This window comes from Mastacembelus armatus, chromosome 11, assembly GCF_900324485.2.
Source record: "Mastacembelus armatus chromosome 11, fMasArm1.2, whole genome shotgun sequence".
Classification (NCBI taxonomy): domain Eukaryota; kingdom Metazoa; phylum Chordata; class Actinopteri; order Synbranchiformes; family Mastacembelidae; genus Mastacembelus; species Mastacembelus armatus.
This window is the reverse complement of record NC_046643.1, coordinates 17,422,846-17,428,486: the sequence shown is the minus strand read 5'-3', so window position 1 is coordinate 17,428,486 and position 5,641 is coordinate 17,422,846.

Here is a 5,641-nt window from a genome sequence, read left to right as displayed (position 1 = left end):
CTACTGTCAGGAGTCTGACAGTTTATTTTCTTTGACGTCAGGACACTGTGTGCCGATACCATGCTGAGATTTTTAAAAGTCGTGCTTAATTTAACTGTGCATTCCTCCACCCTTTCATTTACACTGATCACAGCCTGTCAATGCAATTTAAAAATAGCACTGTGGCATCAGTTTGACGCACCAGCCGACAAGTTGCTCATCTGCCACACCCAGGTGGCTTTGATGCTGCTGTGCAGGCAGAGCAAAGTGTGTGGAGGACAGTAGCGAGCATGTTTTGAAGTCTCGACACTTATTGCATAAATTGAAAATAACTTAGTCAACTACTTGCTGTGCTGTCTGAAACCAAGTGGAGTGTGTTATAAGTGAAACTAAATCACACCAGAATCACAGCACAGGCCTAATCCTCTTAAACATATGCTTGGCCAGTCTAAGTTTATCTGCAGGCCTGACCTGAGCTGAATGAATGACTGTGATAATCTTTCTCCAGCTGGAACACTTAATGCACAAAGACAATAGTAGCAGCATCGAATGTCATGTTTGCAGACTCACAGGACAAAGTGTTCATACACTTACTTGCTGCTCTAGGAATGACCATTTGCACCATCAGGCCTGCTGACACCTTTGTCTGTCTGAGAAACCTGGCTGTGTGCTGGCATTATCAGACAGTTCCACAGGTTAGATAATAAAGAAGCTGCAAAACAGCAATAGCTTTGTTCTTATTTGCTCCCTGATAAATGGACTAATTCAGTATTCTGAATCATACATGCTCCTTCAGCTGATGTATTAAAAATCCTGATCAGTTATCATGACACTGACCCCTCTGACTTTTATATCATTTTTAAAATGAGCATCTTTCTTCCTTCTTCTCCTGCCTCTGTGACCTTGATAATAACAGCTTTTCAAAGTCAACCAGGGAAGCAAGTGCAGGGACAAGTGGCTTCTTGTGACTCCGGAGAAGGCAGGTGGTCCATTTAACCACATCACAGATCAAAGAAAGCAACTCAGGCCTCTGCTTTTACTGCCTGATGCTCCACAGCCTTTGAAGTTTGCTGTGTGGAGACCTAGTCTGGGATAAAAGCACATCTCATATGTGCTTTGAAAAGTCCCTGCAAATCAACAGCTCATGTTTACCTAACCTAGCAGTCTGAAACGGCATTGTTCCTCCATCGCCTTGTATCAGCTTGATACAACAGGATGGAGCCGACTGGAGTGTGTTTACGTACAAGAGGAAGATGAGTTGGAAAAGCTCATGTATCTGTACTCTACGTCCAAGGAGACTCCAAACATAGCTGAACTTCTACAGGCTACAGTTTATCCAGCAATGTGCAGCGTCAGATGCCACAGTCTGGGCACATTACACTGCAGGCACATGCACGTGGTGCACAGCCTCAACATATTAAACTATTGCTGTGCCTGTGAGTAGGTGTGAACTCTTTACTGGGATAGCTGAAATAACTAGGGGAGATTCATGCTGCCTGCATGAAGCCAGACAGTTATTAATCTGTCAATCTATCATTTTCAGATAAATACTCAATGTGCATTTCGTCTTTTGCCAAGTAGCACATAATGTTCCTGTTGAAACACAGACTTGAATGTAAAGTTTAGATGGTGATGTGTCCTATGAGGAATCATTTCCTGCTGAAGACTTGATATTTGTTGCTGTGGGTGTCTGGTGTTAGTGAAACACAGTAGAGTCTCGATACACAGTCAACTCAGACACCGTATAAAAATATAATCATATTATTTTGCTGAGCAAAACAAACGATATCATGCCCACACATCTCCAACTCCTCTGACTGTCTGCAAGCACCAACAGAAATGACAGAGCAGAAGCACAAGATCATTAAAGGTCTGCACTTTTACATTAAACATGTGACGTTGCTCATGTCATTAAACTCAAACTGCAGCTGCAGCTAACAATTAGCAAATATTCAAATTGGAGGTTTTACATGATAAATGACTCAAAATGTTGATTAAACTTGGTGCCAATAATCAATCCATTAATTATCAATACCACTTACTGCACATTCTAGACAGATCGCCAGTCTTTCCACACCTACGCGCAGCTTAGAGTCACCTGTTAACCTGCATGTGTTTGGACTGTGGGAGGAGGAAAAACCCCACGCAGAAATGCCCTCGTTGACCGGGGTTTGAGCTCACAGCCTTCCTGTTTGTTGCCAATAATGTTCTGACAATCATCTAATCAATAATTTATACAGATAGGAAAACAGATGAAGATTGATTGACAGATTGTAATTTTGGATAAATGAAAATTCCACCTAAATTAGACGCTTTATCATGCTCCACAGAGAACTGCAACAAAGATGATCAGATGAGAAAAATGAGTGTTTTTCTAAAAGAGTTCATTATAACACATGAGTGAGTGAAGTCTGAGCCCCTCATGCCTCAAGAAGCACTTTGTCCGGTTTGATCATGATGGTGAGGGGGTCAAGGGTCAATGAGCTGAATCATGGGAGTCTATTCAGACTGCAGGCTTGAACTGTCTCAGCTCCTTATGTTACAGAATCATATGACAAAAGCTGAGACAGAGAGGTATGCACTTTTACAACTTGTAATGCAGACCTCACATTATTCCTGTCTAGTTACATATCTACTGTACACGCACACACACACACACACACACACACACACACACACACATACACATTGATTTCAGTTCATGAGAACCATTTAGCAGCTGCATTCCTGTACAAAGCCACATGAGAGGAATTAGCCTAATATCCGATGAGAGAGTTATATAATTCTGCATTATTTTACAGGCGCCCAGCTCATAACCTTTATTTAGTTTATTTACTCTGATGTAGACTCATGGGACCACTAAGACAACAGGAATGCTGCATAGCAAAGCCAAGAATCAGTTTTCTTTAACCTTTTAAGTCTGGAGTGTGTTGTTTTCAAGGGGACACACACAGTTTCCCAGATTACAACATGTGAATTATGTTGTTTAAAGCTTTGTTTGATTTATTTGTTTGTTCACCAAAGTCTTTCAGTGATTAACATGGGTTCATGCTTCTGTGCTGATAAGGAGGCCTTTAATTATTAAATGGAATAATACAGACTTTTAAATATATAGTGCTTATGTAAGAATTATCAAGGTTAAATAAAACAAAGCTAATTATGAGCTGTAGACATCTAAAGGTCATTTCTGACAAGGAATCTGTGCTGTTGTGCTTTAAAGTGGTGGATTCTTGTCATTGGGACATAAATTAGTGAAAATCAGTCAGTCAGTGTTTTGATGTTGTCATAGCATCATTCAGACAGTAATTTGGATGTAGTATAAGAATTTACAAGAAACTGTTAGAGAAGTAAATCAAATACAGTCTCACTGCACAGTTAGTTCATGGTGAAGCGTCCAACATATCTGATTATATTGTGTGTTTCAAAAGTGTGTTTCACTCATCAGCTGGGGGGAGGGGGGTTTGGTTGGATTATGCATCTCCTGTGTGTGTAATTGGGATTATCTGACTGTCAGTGCATCATTCAGCACCATAATCCCGAAACAAAACCATCATTGAGAAGAAACAGTAAATGTAGTGTGGGTGCAGCTGGGAATAGTGCTGAGAGGGATTACACAGTCAGACTTAATCTGACTTTGTGAATGAATGAGGGGATGAATGGGTGAAGAGGGGGTGAACAAGATGAGCCAGCGGGTGTCGTTTCAGCTCATGTGTCTGTGTGTGTGTTTTTCTCTAGTTGTGTGGACTAATTTCAGTTTGATGTCAAACCTTTGAAAGCCTGTTGAAGGGTTAAGACTTTTTCAGGGCTTAGGTTAGAATCAGGTTAGGATTAGGCTTTTATTTAAGATGGTTTGTGAAAGCAAGGAACACATATTGTTCAAATATTATATACATGCAAGGTCAAAACATTTTAGATAATGCAAACAAAAATAAACAAATGCACAATAATGGAAGAGAATTAACATTTTAAAGACATTTAAGGCATTAAAGCCACAAGAAACTTTATTTCAAATCTTAACCAAATCTTTTGACATTTTGAGAAATAGTTGAATGTGCAGTTAGCCTAGCTTAGCATAACGACAAGTGGAAACCGCTGTCCAAAGGCATCAAAATCTGCCTACCAGCACCTCTAAATCTCATCAGTAAGGACATTATCTAAACTTGTTATATTTTGTAGTAATCCACACAAATCACAGGATTTATATTCTCATACTCTAGTGTTACTTTCAGTTTATTTAGGTAAGCATATTTAGAGCGAAGTGTTCAAGTAAGAAAATCCCACTGACATATTTAAGATCTGTCTCTGTCTGGCTCAAACTAGATCAAACTCATCGTCTTTAGGTTTCACAATCAGTCAGTTGAATAATGGCAACCATATGACAGTAAACCTGTGTCCAGCACTTATGATCTACCTTATTTTCTGAGTTAGTTTGTATTTTAAACTTTCTGTCTATGAATAACTGAACTCTGCTGCTTGTTCAACCGTCACCAGATGTCGTCACCAGCTGGAGGAGCAGGACACAAACAAGCTGAAATGAGGAAAAAAAGGCCCAGACACAGCAAAACTTTGAGAGATTAAAGCTCTGATTTGCACAAACTGTACTGAACGGACACAGTCTGTACTGATGGTGCAGCATTTTGTAGCACAGAAAGGCTTAATATAAAAAACAGAAAGCTTCTCTAATGGGGCTGTGTTGGGGAGAGGCTTCAGGGCCTGTGTGTGTTTTTTTATGGAGGTTGATGGTCCCTCAGGGCACAGTGACAGTTTTTATGTCATGGCTGTTTCCTGCAGAAAGTGAGCAAAGTGAGCCGAGCGCTTCCCAACAGCACGGAGGATAGTTTGGACTTCACCTCCTGGAGATGTTCTGTTTTCTTGGCTCTGACTCAAGTGTGACTGGCTAATTATAGCAGCTTACCGGCCGGGACCGCTTCAGACATCTGGTGTTTTGTACATTTGTTTCTCTTTCATTTCTGGTGGGCCCCTGCTGAAAAAGTTCACTAAGAGACAACTCCTTATTTTTGTTATTTAATCTGTGTTCTCTGCTGTTTCCTGCTCGTAACGTGACATACAGCAGGGTCACACAGCTTACTCTCAGATAAGAAACATTGCAGCAGTAGATTTTTCAGACTCTAGAGAATATATATTTATTTTCAGATGAACTTTTATGTGTTTATATACCTGAAGTAGTTGATTAATTGGTCAATTGGAAGAAAATATTTTACCTGAATTTAATGTTGCTGCGATGCCTAAAAATGATCAATTTATAGGTCAAAGAGCAGAATAAGCTTAAACCTCCATTTAAAAAGCAGCAGTGCATGAGAACAACCATACAAGTTTTGTTTGATCAGAGCCTTCAGTGACAAAGAGCAACAAGTAGGAAAGAAAGATGATGTGGATAAACAAAAAACAAACAGTGTGTTTATTTTGCCTGTTGTTCCCACTGTCCAGATTAACCTGGTCTGAGTTTTTTAAGTAACAAAGGGGGATACAGTTCAGCTCGGCCTAGCAGAGGATATGTGGGATGTGGGCTGCAGATAATAGATTTTCTATCCCTGCAACAATGTCCCTCTTTTCTCAATGAGTGCTCGAATCACTGAGGCCACTGATGTGGAAACTTGCCAGAGGATTGCAGTCTCCCGGAGCACGCTGGACTGTGATGGTC